The sequence below is a fragment of the Schistocerca americana genome, chromosome 1 (assembly GCF_021461395.2).
Source record: "Schistocerca americana isolate TAMUIC-IGC-003095 chromosome 1, iqSchAmer2.1, whole genome shotgun sequence".
NCBI classification, from domain to species: domain Eukaryota; kingdom Metazoa; phylum Arthropoda; class Insecta; order Orthoptera; family Acrididae; genus Schistocerca; species Schistocerca americana.
The window spans coordinates 1079330952-1079348806 of record NC_060119.1 but is presented as its reverse complement, the minus strand read 5'-3'; the positions used below and the strand labels follow the sequence as shown (position 1 = coordinate 1079348806).

General features: G+C 42.4%; 1 non-coding gene across 1 annotated transcript; it reads right to left on the bottom strand.

Moving 5' to 3' along the window:
* Positions 1-3017: 3017 nt before the first annotated feature.
* Trnas-cga lies at positions 3018-3092 on the bottom strand. The gene has a single exon. It is a non-coding gene; the product is annotated as a tRNA-Ser (tRNA).
* Between the last annotated feature and the right edge of the window lie 14763 nt (positions 3093-17855).

Genomic DNA, 17855 nt, shown 5'->3' with positions numbered 1-17855 from the left:
CTTTGAGTGTCAATTAACATATATCTTATTTCAATTACTGAGACTTAGTTTTTCTCTAAACTTTTTATATTTTTAGAAACATGAAGTAAATTTCGCTGATTGAATTACTTACTAAAAACATGTGAAATTATTTTAGGAGGCCTGTCTTTGGCATCTTATTTTTGAGTAATATAGAAAGTCTGGTGATAGACATCAATGTATAAGCAGAACTCTTTTCAGCTTCTCTGTCCTTACTGTGTATATTGAAAAATAATTAAATATTTTCATGACGATTATTTCAATGTCGACAGGTAAGACTCCAGCAGCTCTTGGTATAGTGTCATGGAGAATATGGGCAGGGCATCCAATTCCTTCTATACTTTTTCCTAGTTCTTGTTTAATCTGGTGAAACAAATTCTGCTGACTGCATCGATGAAGCCCTGCAGAGTTGGTTTTGTCTCCACAAAAAGAGATTAATTTATCTAATGGAATTTCCATTGTCTTAAAGTGTCTAGACAAAACTTAGCAGTTGTTTCTGATGTTTCGTTATTCAGTGAACCAAAATGGATTCCGTCAGTTTCAGTAAAGTATTGAACAACTTAAGGAAACATCTTTTCAGCCTTGTGGTTCAATGCGTTGGTGCCTATGCCATAAAACGAAACTTCTTGCAATTGTTTTATGCATTCAGACATAGAATGTGATGCGAGAATATTTTGAACAATCGCTGGGCTTTGGTCCTGTCTGTAGGCTGCCTTGCAACGACTTTAGAGTGGGGATAAATTGTGACATTCAGTTTTACAATGCAGTCAAAAGAACTGAATGACTGATGATGCTTGACAACTTTATAAGCTGTTGTTAGTTCTGCAGCAGCAACGAGCAATTCTTCCTGGGTATCTTCTTTAATCATGAATGTAGAAATAGGCTTTGATGAATGTATTTGTATGAAGCCTCATGCCTGCATTACCTCTGTGAGTTACTAAGATGAACTAGCTACAAATCTCACACAACACTTCCTGATCTGTACATCCTTTCCTGACAAAAGACCACTCTTTTGTGTAATCATTCAGAAGGTGACACTTTCTCTTTTCATCCTTAGGTTTTTTTCATAAGCTATGATAAGTTTACTAGGTGATAAACAGTCGACAATAACACTTTAGTCATCGAAGTAAACGCCACTACACACTTCCTGCTCTATATACCAGCAGTAAACACTTCAAACATTACTGACTTGCACTCGTCCGCATTACGTTTAGAAAGAATCATCTTATCAGATCTCAGTTCAAATGACAACTGCTTGATTCTTCCACATTGCGCTGCTTAAATAGTTCCAGCCCCATAGGCCCTACTATTGGAGAAGTCTAGTATTTTCTCGAAGCCTCGATTTTCTCGAATGACGCTGCTAGATCTAGCAGATGTGACGTGGCTCTCGCATGATGTCAGCAGGCAGACAACCACTATCCTTGTATGGCAGCTCACTGTATGAAACCAATGCTGCGGGAAGGTTTATATAACTTGTGTCTTATGTAAATGATTTAAACACTTTTAAAGTGTGTTAAACAAACAGATAATAACATTAAAACTAAAAACAATTCCACACTTACAACCCGTTAAATGTAAGACAGCGCTTCCGCGCATAGAGGCGAAGCGATAGGGAGGCATGGAGGGGATGAGGTTTGCGCACGTGTGCCAGCTGAGAGCAGGCAAATGAAATCCCGTGTTGCCGAACTGTGGTATTGCGGGCAACAATCAGGTTCATTTGCCTTAGGTGGGGACTATTGAGAACAGCTGATACAGATTTGCGAAGACGTCAAGAACAATTTTTCTCAAAACGACGGTTGTCCAATGACAAGATCATTGAAAATAGTTGCAATAGTTGCCATTTATTGCGATTTGAACTGTGTTATAACTAAAATTTTAATACATAACAAAATAAATTTCAAACTCAAACCAAAATCATTCCATTTAGTACTTTTATTTTCACAAGTCTGTCTTGATCACACAGATTTCTTTACACTTTATGACTGGTTTTGGCTTATTGTCATATACAGATCTGTTGTAAATATAAATATTGTGTAAGTGACCAGGTTCAATTAATTAAGATTAAATTTATACAGCTTTAGTGATGCATGAAACATAAAAAATAAAAATGTTTATAGCCATGTATACAAACTGTTAAAATATTCTGATATAAATCATCATCAAGTTAAACATGCGCGTGCTAATACTCAGGTTGTGTCAGTATTTATACAAAAACCTAATGCCAGCAGAGGGAACTTTAGCCAGAGTACATAGTAAACCAGTGTCGCCAATATAAAGCTTAAAATGCGGTATGTATTGTCTTTAGTAAAAAAAATTTTCCTCCTTGGCTGAACAAGCGTCTGTCATTAAAAACATATATTGATATGCTATATGTGAAATTAGACTCATACTTGAAATCCATAAAAAGTACAAATAATATACCACTTTTATGAATGCCCATATAAAAAGTATAAAATAAAAATAAAAAATCACAAAATCTTCTGTCCTAAGATCAGTTAACAGTGAACGAAATCATAATACAATTAATAAATTAGTGACCCTTAATTAAAAATAGAAAATTGATAATCAATGTTATATTAGAGTGCAGTTTTGCCCTGGCAAATGGATATGAAGATCGTGACCTAATGAAACTTTATTAGAAACTAAAATAAAAAATATGTGACAGGAAGAAGCCAATAGAACCAAAAGCAAGAAGTTTGTGGTTATGTCATACAATGGTGCGTTTTCAGACAGAATTGTGCAGGCCTTCGGAAAAATGAAAATAAAAATTGGAGGAGGACATTAGTGTTTAATGTCCCGTCGACAACGAGATCATTAGAGACGGAGCACAAGCTCGGATTAGGGAAGGATAGGGAAGGAAGTTGGCCGTGCCCTTTCAAAGGAATCATCCCGGCATTTGCCTGGAGTGATCTAGGGAAATCACGGAAAACCTAAATCAGAATAAAAATTGGGTTTCAAACAAAAGGTATAGTTGAAACTTCCTGGCAGATTAAAACTGTTTGCCCGACCGAGACTCGAACTCGGGACCTTTGCCTTTCGCGGGCAAGTGCTCTACCAGCTGAGCTACCGAAGCACGACTCACGCCCGGTGCTCACAGCTTTACTTCTGCCAGTACCTCGTCTCCTACCTTCCAAACTTAACAGAAGCTCTCCTGCGAACCTTGCAGAACTAGCACTCCTGAAAGAAAGGATATTGCGGAGACATGGCTTAGCCACAGCCTGGGGGATGTTTCCAGAATGAGATTTTCACTCTGCAGCGGAGTGTGCGCTGATATGAAACTTCCTGGCAGATTAAAACTGTGTGCCCGACCGAGACTCGAACTCGGGACCTTTGCCTTTCGCGGGCAAGTGCTCTACCAACTGACCTACCGAAGCACGACTCACGCCCGGTACTCACAGCTTTACTTCTGCCAGTACCTCGTCTCCTACCTTCCAAACTTAACAGAAGCTCTCCTGCGAACCTTGCAGAACTAGCACTCCTGAAAGAAAGGATACTGCGGAGACATGGCTTAGCCACAGCCTGGGGGATGTTTCCAGAATGAGATTTTCACTCTGCAGCGGAGTGTGCGCTGATATGAAACTTCCTGGCAGATTAAAACTGTGTGCCCGACCGAGACTCGAACTCGGGACCTTTGCCTTTCGCGGGCAAGTGCTCTACCAACTGAGCTACCGAAGCACGACTCACGCCCGGTACTCACAGCTTTACTTCTGCCAGTACCTCGTCTCCTACCTTCCAAACTTAACAGAAGCTCTCCTGCGAACCTTGCAGAACTAGCACTCCTGAAAGAAAGGATATTGCGGAGACATGGCTTAGCCACAGCCTGGGGGATGTTTCCAGAATGAGATTTTCACTCTGCAGCGGAGTGTGCGCTGATATGAAACTTCCTGGCAGATTAAAACTGTGTGCCCGACCGAGACTCGAACTCGGGACCTTTGCCTTTCGCGGGCAAGTGCTCTACCAACTGAGCTACCGAAGCACGACTCACGCCCAGTACTCACAGCTTTACTTCTGCCAGTACCTCGTCTCCTACCTTCCAAACTTAACAGAAGCTCTCCTGCGAACCTTGCAGAACTAGCACTCCTGAAAGAAAGGATATTGCGGAGACATGGCTTAGCCACAGCCTGGGGGATGCTTCCAGAATGAGATTTTCACTCTGCAGCGGAGTGTGCACTGATATGAAACTTCCTGGCAGATTAAAAGTGTGTGCCCGACCGAGACTCGAACTCGGGACCTTTGCCTTTCGCGGGCAAGTGCTCTACCGCAATATCCTTTCTTTCAGGAGTGCTAGTTCTGCAAGGTTCGCAGGAGAGCTTCTGTTAAGTTTGGAAGGTAGGAGACGAGGTACTGGCAGAAGTAAAGCTGTGAGTACCGGGCGTGAGTCGTGCTTCGGTAGCTCAGTTGGTAGAGCACTTGCCCGCGAAAGGCAAAGGTCCCGAGTTCGAGTCTCAGTCGGGCACACAGTTTTAATCTGCCAGGAAGTTTCATATCAGCGCACACTCCGCTGCAGAGTGAAAATCTCATTCTGGAAACATCCCCCAGGCTGTGGCTAAGCCATGTCTCCGCAATATCCTTTCATTCAGGAGTGCTAGTTCTGCAAGGTTCGCAGGAGAGCTTCTGTTAAGTTTGGAAGGTAGGAGACGAGGTACTGGCAGAAGTAAAGCTGTGAGTACCGGGCGTGAGTCGTGCTTCGGTAGCTCAGTTGGTAGAGCACTTGCCCGCGAAAGGCAAAGGTCCCGAGTTCGAGTCTCGGTCGGGCACACAGTTTTAATCTGCCAGGAAGTTTCATATCAGCACACACTCCGCTGCAGAGTGAAAATCTCATTCTGGAAACATCCCCCAGGCTGTGGCTAAGCCATGTCTCCGCAATATCCTTTCTTTCAGGAGTGCTAGTTCTGCAAGGTTCGCAGGAGAGCTTCTGTTAAGTTTGGAAGGTAGGAGACGAGGTACTGGCAGAAGTAAAGCTGTGAGTACCGGGCGTGAGTCGTGCTTCGGTAGCTCAGTTGGTAGAGCACTTGCCCGCGAAAGGCAAAGGTCCCGAGTTCGAGTCTCGGTCGGGCACACAGTTTTAATCTGCCAGGAAGTTTCATATCAGCGCACACTCCGCTGCAGAGTGAAAATCTCATTCTGGAAACATCCCCCAGGCTGTGGCTAAGCCATGTCTCCGCAATATCCTTTCTTTCAGGAGTGCTAGTTCTGCAAGGTTCGCAGGAGAGCTTCTGTTAAGTTTGGAAGGTAGGAGACGAGGTACTGGCAGAAGTAAAGCTGTGAGTACCGGGCGTGAGTCGTGCTTCGGTAGCTCAGTTGGTAGAGCACTTGCCCACGAAAGGCAAAGGTCCCGAGTTCGAGTCTCAGTCGGGCACACAGTTTTAATCTGCCAGGAAGTTTCATATCAGCGCACACTCCGCTGCAGAGTGAAAATCTCATTCTGGAAACATCCCCCAGGCTGTGGCTAAGCCATGTCTCCGCAATATCCTTTCTTTCAGGAGTGCTAGTTCTGCAAGGTTCGCAGGAGAGCTTCTGTTAAGTTTGGAAGGTAGGAGACGAGGTACTGGCAGAAGTAAAGCTGTGAGTACCGGGCGTGAGTCGTGCTTCGGTAGGTCAGTTGGTAGAGCACTTGCCCGCGAAAGGCAAAGGTCCCGAGTTCGAGTCTCGGTCGGGCACACAGTTTTAATCTGCCAGGAAGTTTCATATCAGCGCACACTCCACTGCAGAGTGAAAATCTCATTCTGGAAACATCCCCCAGGCTGTGGCTAAGCCATGTCTCCGCAATATCCTTTCTTTCAGGAGTGCTAGTTCTGCAAGGTTCGCAGGAGAGCTTCTGTTAAGTTTGGAAGGTAGGAGACGAGGTACTGGCAGAAGTAAAGCTGTGAGTACCGGGCGTGAGTTGTGCTTCGGTAGCTCAGTTGGTAGAGCACTTGCCCGCGAAATGCAAAGGTCCCGAGTTCGAGTCTCGGTCGGGAACACAGTTTTAATCTGCCAGGAAGTTTCATATCAGCGCACACTCCGCTGCAGAGTGAAAATCTCATTCTGGAAACATCCCCCAGGCTGTGGCTAAGCCATGTCTCCGCAATATCCTTTCTTTCAGGAGTGCTAGTTCTGCAAGGTTCGCAGGAGAGCTTCTGTTAAGTTTGGAAGGTAGGAGACGAGGTACTGGCAGAAGTAAAGCTGTGAGTACCGGGCGTGAGTCGTGCTTCGGTAGGTCAGTTGGTAGAGCACTTGCCCGCGAAAGGCAAAGGTCCCGAGTTCGAGTCTCGGTCGGGCACACAGTTTTAATCTGCCAGGAAGTTTCATATCAGCGCACACTCCGCTGCAGAGTGAAAATCTCATTCTGAAAAGGTATAGTTGGTTGTAAGCTACAGCACAAAGTTGGTAACGACAGCAATAAATATATGGGATCTGGTGTTTACAAGATTAGCTGGATTGATAGCCACCAGCTTACCTACCACCATTCTGATGACATTACCCATGCCGCTTCCTTTCTCCAGCAGACCTTATCTGAGGCTCTGGAGGTGCACATCCCTACCATCGCCATCCACCTACACCACCCCACCTTACCCCCACAGTCCATTCTCCTCCTTCGTGAATCCCGCCATCTATACCCTGCATTCCTTCACACATGGGATCGGGACACACTAAAACTCCACCGGCAACTTCAACAACACGTACGAAACTTGCTCATGGCCAAGAAACGCTGGGACTGGCAGCAGACATGTACCTGCCCTAATGCTACGCTGCCTATTAACTTGTCTAAGTACTGGTCAGCCTTCCGCCACCTTACTGGGTCCAAACCCTCCCCCTACTACTTTCTCCTTCATGATGACCACTCCTTTCCTGATAACCTTAGTAAGGCCAACCATTTTGCTTCCTACCTTTCCAATATGTTTACCATCTCTGATGATCCCCAGTTCGATTACTCCCTCTTCCCTGATGTCCGTGATCGAACTGACACCTCTGCCCCTCCACTCGCTCCTGGCTTCCATTACTTGGACAACATTACACACACTAAACTCAACACCCTGATCACCACTCAAGATATCATAGCTAAACTACGCACGAAATGCAACACCACCCCCAGTCACGACCGTGTTACCTACTGTCACCTCTGTGAAACTCCTTCCTCTCCATCCTGGCCAGACTATATAATGTGGTCTTGTCCACCGGCTTCTATCCCGACTTGTGGAAAACCTCCCAGATCCTGATGTTCCTCAAACCAACAAACCGCCATCCACTGTCTCCTACCATCCCATCAGCCTTAGGCCGACATTACACTGTCAAATTTCTTTGTCCAATATCTTTGTCAAAGAAATTTGATGGTGTAATAGGGAACTTGGTCAAATGTCGTCAAATATTTGATCAAATCTAGGGCCTCGATGTAGATTTGATCAAAGAAGTCGCTTGTCTTCTGTTCACTGCAATGTGACATGTTACCAAGTGGAGCACAAGCATCGCTGCAGCGTTCTGTCATCTGTAGTGTTTTTATAAACATTGCCGGTAAATAAAATCGGTGTGTACTGACAGCTACAAAATTAATAGAGATGTATGAGGCTGATGAGGTGCTTTACAATGTGAGGCACCCTGAACACAAAAATAGATTAAGTAGATTGAGACCTAACCTAACCAAACCTAACTCTCTCCTGTAGTAAGGAATCGGAGTGTTACAGTGAGCCTGTCTTCTGAGGAAATATAGCAGTTCTTAAGTGAGTATTGTGGTTTGTGATATGATGATACACTTCACTGAGCACATACAAAAATTTATGCTTATCCATTCTTAAGTAATTGATGTATGAGTTGATGTCCTCCACCATAAGCTCATGTAACAAGTTTTGCTGAATGCTTTTATCGTGTCATCGTAAAACCCATGGCTTCACCTAGGTATGTTTCCTTTTCTTCCCCCGCTTCTCTTCTGCACATGGACACAGTGCAGTTGTGGTACATGCAACCGCTACAGTTAATAACAAGTTGTTGTTGCACCTATCTTGAACTTTGACAAAAAATATGATGACAGTGTAATACCCCTTTTTAGCGCCACGTCAGAAATCTTTGTCAAATATATTTGATGAATATTTGATCACATCTTTGATCAAATCTTTGACAAAGAAATTTGATAGTGTAATACCCGCCTTACCTCGGTCTTCAGCAAGGTCCTGGTATTCATCCTCACCAGACGCATCCATCAGTACCTCCACCAGCAGTGCCTCCTTCCCTCTACCCAATGTGGCCTTCGGCCGTCCTTCTCTACCGATGACCTTCTCCTTCACCTCACTAAACTCCTCTCCAAACAACTAAATTCCCGTCGTTCCGCCATCTTCCTTTCTCTCGACCTTGAGCATGCCTATGACCGTGTATGGCATTCCAGTCTCCTTTTCGAGCTCCAAAGCTTCGCCCTTCCCATTAACTACGTCTGTCTGATCACCTCCTTCCTTTCTCACTGTACTTCCTATGTCACCATCCATTACATGGATTCCTACACCTTCCACCCATCCGCCGGTGTCCCCCGAGGTTCTGTCCTCTCCTCTCTTCTCTACCTGCTTTACATGGTGGCAATGCCACCACCTTCACCCCCTTACACCTTCTCCAATACACTGATGACACCACATTCCTTGCCCTTGCCCCCACCCTGCAACACTCCCAGCACCTCCTCCAGACAAAACCACCCCTTCCTTCTGTCTCCTAGATTTTTATCTCACTGTCTATGGCTGTCCTATCAACCTCAACCCCCACCCTCAAGTACCTTGACCGTCGCCTCTCCTGGACCCCCTATCTCCGGATGATCCAAGCCAAGGCACACTCCCGACTCTGCCTCCTCAAGCTCCTTTCTGGCCGCACATGGGGTCTGGACCCCTCCACAGTCCTCCACACCTATAAATCCCTCATCTGCCCCATCCTCTGTTATGCCCATCCCACCTGGACCTCCGCCCCTCCTACCTTCTACAAGTCCCTTGAAATCCTGGAACACCATGTGCTCCACCTCGCCTATCACATCCACCTTCCATCCCCCCATGTGGATCCTCTATGACTTAATTCCTTTCCCACACCTCCTCCTCTCACTCGAATGGATACGGATCCTTTACACCTCCTGTAAACTTGATCCCACTCATCTGCTTGTCTCTCCCATCCTTTCCCACCCCTGTCCGCTGCCACGCCTGTACATCTGCATCCCACCCGCTCTACATCTTACCACACTCCATAACCTTGCCCAATGTGGCTTCCACCAGCTTTCCCTCTCGAATGATGCCATCGTCCCCTCTTACCAGATTTAATCCTCCCTTTCCTCCTCCTGTGTTTTTCCTCCAGGGCACCCTATTTTCCTTCTCTCCCTCTCCTCCCCCCTCCCTGGGCTTCCACACCCCCAATACCCTCTCCCCTCTCCCTCCCATCTTCTCTCCACTTGGCACCCTTCCCCCCTCTCCCCTCTACCCTCCCGTATTTCTCTGTGGCAGGACTCCCCTTTTTTCATGCAACAGTGTGTTTATAGTGCGCCAAAGATCGCCATCATATGTTAGTATTTCTCTTTGTCTTAGTGCAACTGTGTTTCTTCGTCAGTGCTCCTACATTCACGTGTTCAACCGTCTGTCTACGTTTGTGCACTGAGCTGAACTTCCCTGTGTGACCAGTGTCTTCCATGAACGACTTCATTTCTTTTTCATTTGTCTGTCTCCTGTTTTTATCCTACATGTACATCTGGTTTTATGTCTTCATGCTTCTTGTACGTTTTTTTCTGTGGCCGAAGAGCAGCATGGATAGGTCCTTGCCAACCTACCTTCCGTGAAGGTTTAAAATAACAATAAAGGGGAAAAAAAGTCCATTCGGTACACATTAGGACAGGGAAAGACTTTCGCTAGGACGTATAGATAGTAAAATGAAAATGTTGCATAAGGCGCCAAAGGGGCAATTAATGAACCTGCTCGAAGAAATGGAGATTCATGTGCACAGGAAACAACAACCGGAATTACTGCTGAATGAACAGAACGAGTTTAACTTGAATGCTTACTTTGATATATTCAGAGTCCTACTAGTTTGAGTAGTGTGGAGCACCCCAGCGGATTGGCACGTGCCGGCCGCCAGTGATGAGGTGACTGGGCTGTCCTCTGTGAGCTCAACCATAGGAAAACAAGAAAGTCACGCAGAGAAGCCACGACATATTCGCCATCAATACTGCACTCTAATATAACACTGACTATCAATTTTCTATTTTTAATTAAGGGTCACTAATTTATTAATTTTATTAGGATTTCGTTCGCTGTTGTCCGAAGATTTTGTGATTTTTTATTTTTATTTTATACTTTGGCTCTAATGGTTCAAATGGCTCTGAGCACTATGGGACTCAACTGCTGAGGTCATTAGTCCCCTAGAACTTAGAACTAGTTAAACCTAACTAACCTAAGGACATCAGAAACATCCATGCCCAAGGCAGGATTTGAACCTGCGACCGTAGCGGTCTAGCGGTTCCAGACTGCAGCACCTTTAACCGCACGGCCACTTCGGCCGGCTTTTATACTGGCATTCATAAAAGTGGTATGTTACCTAACCAGGCTAAGGGTTGTATTGTATATTATTTGTACTTTTTATGGATTTCAAGTATGAGTCTAATTTCACATATAGTATATCAGTATATATTTTTAATGACAGATGCTCGTTTAGCCAAGGGGGAAAATTTTTTTTTTTTTTTGCCCTGGCTAAAGCACCCTCTGCTGGCATTAGGTTTTTGTATAAATACTGATGCAATCTGAGTATTAGCATGCACTTGTTTAACTTGATGATGATTTATATCAGAATATTTTAACGGTACATGGCTATAAATATTTTTATGTCTTATATTTCATGCACCACTAAGACTTGTATAGATTTAATCTTAATTAATTGAACCTGGTCGCTTACACAACATTTATATTTACAACAGATCTGATAATGGCGATAAGCTGAAATCGGTCATAAAGTGTAAAGAAATCTATGTGATCAAGATGGACTTGTGAAAATAAAAGTACTAAATATAAAACAATCACAGACTCATATACAGACTTTAGGCTTCAACTGATAAATCATTATATTTGTTTGACATCTGCTTCTACTACATAAAGTTTTTTAAATGTGTATAATGTGCATATGTGGGTGTGTTTCACTGCTGTTCAATTTAAATCACTGTTGTTGTTGTTATTGTCTTCAGTCCTGAGACTGGTTTGATGCAGCTCTCCATGCTACTCTATCCTGTGCAAGCTTCTTCATCTCCCAGTACCTACTGCAACCTACATCCTTCTGAATCTGTTTAGTGTATTCATCTCTTGGTCTCCCTCTACGATTTTTACCCTCCACGCTGCCCTCCAATGCTAAATTTGTGATCCCTTGATGCCTCAAAACATGTCCTACCAACCGATCCCTTCTTCTAGTCAAGTTGTGCCACAAACTTCTCTTCTCCCAAAATCCTATTCAATACCTCCTCATTAGTTAATGATCTACCCACCTTATCTTCAGCATTCTTCTGTAGCACCACATTTCGAAAGCTTCTATTCTCTTCTTGTCCAAACTAGTTATCGTCCATGCTTCACTTCCGTACATGGCTACACTCCATACAAATACTTTCAGAAACGTCTTCCTGACACTTAAATCTATACCCGATGTTAACAAATTTCTCTTCTTGAGAAACGCTTTCCTTGCCATTGCCAGCCTACATTTTATATCCTCTCTACTTCGACCAGCATCAGTTATTTTGCTCCCTAAATAGCAAAACTTCTTTACTACTATAAGTGTCTCATTTCCTAATCTAATTCCCTCAGCATCACCCGACTTAATTTGACTACATTCCATTATCCTCGTTTTGCTTTTGTTGATGTTCATCTTATATCCTCGTTTCAAGACAATGTCCATTCCGTTCAACTGCTCTTCCAAGTCCTTTGCTGTCTCTGACAGAATTACAATGTCATCGGCGAACCTCAATGTTTTTACTTCTTCTCCATGAATTTTAATACCTACTCCGAATTTTTCTTTTGTTTTCTTTACTGCTTGCTCAATATACAGATTGAATAACATCGGGGAGAGGCTACAACCCTGTCTCACTCCCTTCCCAACCACTGCTTCCCTTTCATGCCCCTCGACCCTTATAACTGCCATCTGGTTTCCGTACAAATTGTAAATAGCCTTTCGCTCCCTGTATTTTACCCCTGCCACCTTCAGAATTTGAAAGAGAGTATTCCAGTTAACATTGTCAAAAGCTTTCTCTAAGTCTACAAATGCTAGAAATGTAGGTTTGCCTTTCCTTAATCTTTCTTCTAAGATAAGTCGTAAGGTCAGTATTGCCTCACGTGTTCCAACATTTCTACGGAATCCAAACTGATCTTCCCTGAGGTCGACTTCTACCAGTTTTTCCATTCATCTCTAAAGAATTCGCGTTAGTATTTTGCAGCTGTGACTTATTAAACTGATAGTTCGGTAATTTTCATATCTGTCAACACCTGCTTTCTTTGGGATTGGAATTATTATATTCTTCTTGACGTCTGGGGGTATTTCGCCTGTCTCATACATCATGCTCACCAGATGGTAGAGTTTTGTCATGACTGGCTCTCCCGAGGCCATCAGTAGTTCTAATGGAACGTTGTCTACTCCCGGGGCCTTGTTCTGGCTCAGGTCTTTCAGTGCTCTGTCAAACTCTTCACGCAGTATCTTATCTCCCATTTCGTCTTCATCTACATCCTCTTCCATTTCCATACTATTGTCCTCAAGTACATCGCCCTTGTATAAACCCTCTATATACTCCTTCCACCTTTCTGCCTTCCCTTCTTTGCTTAGAACTGGGTTGCCATCTGAGCTCTTGATATTCATACAAGTGGTTCTCTTCTCTCCAAGGGCTCTTTAATTTTCCTGTAGGCAGTATCTATCTTACCCCTAGTGAGACAAGCCTCTACATCCTTACATTTGTCCTCTTGCCATCCCTGCTTAGCCATTTTGCACTTCCTGTCGATATCATTTTTGAGACGTTTGTATTCCTTTTTGCCTGCTTCATTTACTGCATTTTTATATTTTCTCCTTTCATCAATTAAATTCAATATTTCTTCTGTTACCCAAGGATTTCTATTAGCCCTCGTCTTTTTACCTACTTGATCGTCTGCTGCCTTCACTACTTCATCCCTCAGAGCTAACCATTCTTCTTCTACTGTATTTCTTTCCCCCATTCCTGTCAATTGTTCCCTTATGCTCTCCCTGAAACTCTCTACAACCTCTGGTTCTTTCAGTTTATCCAGGTCCCATCTCCTTAAATTCCCGCCTTTTTGCAGTTTCTTCAGTTTCAATCTGCAGTTCATAACCAATAGATTGTGGTCAGAATCCACATCTGCCCCAGGAAATGTCTTACAATTTAAAACCTGGTTCCTAAATATCTGTCTTACCATTATATAATCTATCTGATACCTTTTAGTATCTCCAGGATTCTTCCAGGTATACAACCTTCTTTTATGATTCTTGAACCAAGTGTTAGCTATGATTAAGTTATGCTCTGTGCAAAATTCTACAAGGCGGCTTCCTCTTTCATTCCTTCCCCCCAATCCATATTCACCTACTATGTTTCCTTCTTTCCCTTTTCCTACTGACGAATTCCAGTCCCCCATGACTATTAAATTTTTGTCTCCCTTCACTACCTGAATAATTTCTTTTATCTCGTCATACATTTCATCTATTTCTTCATCATCTGCAGAGCTAGTTGGCATATAAACTTGTACTACTGTAGTAGGCATGTGCTTCGTGTCTATCTTGGCCACAATAATGCGTTCACTATGCTGTTTGTAGTAGCTAACCCGCACTCCTATTTTTTTATTCATTATTAAATCTACTTCTGCATTACCCCTATTTGATTTTGTATTTATAACCCTGTAATCACCTGACCAAAAATCACTATGTGTAAAAAAAGAATTACTGGTAGCAAACACTAGTGCAAAAGACTGCCAATACGTTATTATATTTTTTGGAGTCAACGAGCATTATGACTTTAAACTAACTTGTTCGACATTACAGTGGGAGAACGCATTTATGATTCCTTGAACAAGCTAACAGTTACCCATTTTCTCTGCATAGCTCGGTGGAATGCTGACCAATGAAGTCGTAAAACCACTGATATCTCGACAGGTAATCCTCCCTTTAATTTTAAGGCGTTTTCCAATTCGTGCTATAAAAACGACAGGGGTTTACGTGTCAAAGTACTGGAGTTTTTGACGAATTTATCCAGCATTATTCTCTAAGTAACACAAAAGGCTGGGAAAAACTTGACTTCTCCTTGGGAAATGTGTTGAACATTATAGTCTGAATACTTCACAGGATACATATTCCTAATCAATAAAAGCTAGGAAGTTGTCGTACACAATGTACACAATTGATACGTTTTTGAACAAGGAGTCTTTAAAACCAAGAAAGATCAGTACTTTCCTTCGTTTGAAAGGCTACATTGTAATACTATCGGAGCTCATTTCCGAACCATCTGATTGTATATTTAGAATGATATGTTCAAGGCTTTTATACATCTTCACCTCCCTGTGAAAGTCTTATTTTTGAAAATTTTCAGCATGACACAAACAGCATTCCCACGCTGAGGGTGGCATGCTGTCTGTTGCTTCATGCACAAGCCTTTCAGTGTCTTATCTTGAATGTTTCGTGTTTTTTCCCACATAGCTTGTAACCTGTGACCAAATTAACTATATCAGATTATACTGACAGTAATATGTGGGTAAACGCAAAACTATGCAATAACATTCACATGCAAGAAAATCAAATTTGTACATTCTGTTGCGTGACTTTTATAAATGAATGAGCTGCAGGAGTTCCAGTCTGGCTTATATGGTCCTGAATATTTTTATTTTTCAGCCAGAACACTCTTACTTGGTCAGCTGTAACAACTGAATGATAACTGGCACAGTGATTACCATGACCGCCTTTGAAGCTAGGTATGGCAAGAACTGTTCGGTGAATCACTTCTTGAAAGTGACAGCATTCATTTCCGAAAGGCAATCACTACCATTTTTCTTACATCTAAATACAAGTTTAACCTCAGAAACCAAATCAGAAGAAGAGTCAGCATACAGTATAAGTATCCAAGAACTATTTCCTAAGGAAACTTTAAAACTGCCAGAACCATAACTCATTTTCCAGCAGGTATTCATGGAATGATTCTGATTCACCCATGTTTGGGTAATATACTCTAGAACTACCTCCTCCTCTTGTATCGTGAATCTTTAAAATGGACGTGCTTTGTGCTGCTTCTCATGTCACTTCTTTCAATTAAAAACTCTCTTCTTAACATTTTAAAATTCTTTACATTGACGAAGCTCTACCTTTGAAGCCAAATTGCTCAGGCATAATTGCTACAGCTTTTTGTGATGTAGGGTGTTCCCTTCTTATATACATTTGAAATGCGGAGCGCTTCAAAACGTCGTTGTCAAAACCATCTATTTGTGTTACAGGTTTCTTGTGATTTCGATGATTTTCAGGCGACACGAAAACAATTTTTCCTGGCGTTTCTACAGCTCTGACGCTTTTATTTACTATTCTCTGTACAGTTCTCTTGCCGACACGTGCTTCTGCAATTCATTCTTGAGACTTCAAAATGTCAAAAATAGAAGTATTGCTTTCAGATTTACTTTGAAGAAGTTATAGATGCAGGAGATAAACCTCCTCGACTACTTGTGAAGCATCTACATCTACAAGCTAACTCTTCAATTCACAATTAAGTGCCTGGGAGAGCGTTCATAATCACCTTCATACTATTTCTCTACAATTCTCCTCTCAAACAGCACACAGGAAACATGAACGCTTTAATCTTTCCTTGAGACCTCTATGTGCCTTTATTTTATTTTGATGAACATTCCTTCCCATATAGGTGGGCGTCAACAAAGTAGCCTATTTGGTGACTCAAATTTCATGATAAAATCCCGCCACAACGGAAAGTGCCTTTGTTTTGATGATTGCCACCGCAAATCGCGTATCATATCCATGGCAGTCTGTCCTCTCGTTAGCAAAAATACAAAACGAACTGGCCTTCTTTGAACTTTTTCGATTAATTCTATCTGCCGTGGATCCCACACCTGACAGCAACACTCCAGAAGAGGGTGGATAAGCATATTCTAAGTAGTCTCTAGTAGACTTGTTGCATTTTCTAAGTGTTCTACCAAGAAACTGCAGTCTTTGGTTTGCTATGCACACAATGTTATCCATGTGATAGTTGCATTTTAAGTTATTCGTAAATGTTATACTTAAGTACAATATTTAGTTGACTGTAAAGCCTGTAGAATCAAGTGTTTTATCCTGTAAGCAAGCAGATCCATTTTAGTCCTTATGTGGGTGACTTCAGACTTTCATTATTTAGAGTAAACTGCCACTTTATCACCAAACAGGTATCTTGTCGAAATAGTTTTCTAATTTGTTTTGGTATATGATGAGTTTATAAGAGGGTAAAATCACAGCATCATCTACAAACAGTCTAAGAGGGCTGCTCAGATTGTCTCCTAAATCGTTTATTAGATCAGGAACAGATGAATGCCTACAACACTTCGCAAAAGCCAGATATCACTTCTGCTTTACTCGACGATATTCCATTGATTACTTTCTGACAGAAAGTCACGAAACCAGTCACACCAGTAAGATGATACCCTGTTGGTACGCAAGTTAACTAAAGTTGCTTGTGCGGAACTTCATGTTTATTGCCGTCACATGACTTTTCATTTGGAAATCACATAAAAACATTTACAGATACACATTCATGGCTATACTGCTACAAGAAAGTAACATCAACATCTGAGTGAATAAATCGGTTGTTCCGTAAATGAAACTGCATTGTCACAAAATATGGCAACAAAGCAGCATATGGGACAGAGATTCTCGCAGTCCAGTTTGTAACTCGTGCTAGCCGCTTGGAAAGAAGATGAATTTGAAGGCCTCCACATACGCTACTACATGCTTAACACACACACTTGCGCAAGTATACTTGTGCAAGCTTGCGTGACTGTGTGTACGGTATAAATTAGCGCAAGCATCAAGCTTGCACAAACAGCTTGACGCTTGACCGAATTTCGATTATGCGTGCTTGTGCAAGCCTCCAAGTGTGTCCATGCTTGCTCGTGTGCGCCTAGAGTAGGGAGGCTTGAACCAGCACACATCTGTCATTCGGACACAGTCTGTGGAGAGCGCGCATTTATTTAGATTTTCTCTCGTTTCCTTCCTCGTTCTGACGTCGGATCGGGAAGTGTTGGGGGAATTTATTAGGTGCTACGAAAGACGCCCATGTTTATACAATATTACAAGTAAAGAATATCACGATAAAATGAAAAGAGACGCGGCATATGAGGTGCTTCTCACAAAGTACAAAGAAATAGAGCAACTAACGACACTGTTATTAAGAAAATTAATACATTACGAACGAATTACAGACGAGAAAAAAGGAAACGTGACAGCACTTACAAATCAGGGGCTGCAGCAGACGAAATATACAGACCTGTTCTGTGGTACTTTGATCTTTTCAGCTTTTTAAATGTACAGGAGACACCAAGAGGCTCTTCGAGTAATTTACAAGGAATAGAGGTAAGTGAGATAGGTTGGCAGTGATATATAGTTTCAGTAGGACTGTTACAATTAAGATATATGCCTATGCTTTTATTTGTGTATATGGTACTGCAATACACATTGTTTTCTTTTACATTTTTCTTTACTGCTAATGCACAAAATTATGTTGCCAAGGAACTTATCCTCCATTCACAAAGTAGTTCATAAATTCCTCTCTCACATGTTTGGCATCAAGTGGAATGTTTCCTGCAGTAGACTTTTGCAATGGTAGCGTATTAGAATCCTCTGTTGTTAAGCCATTATGG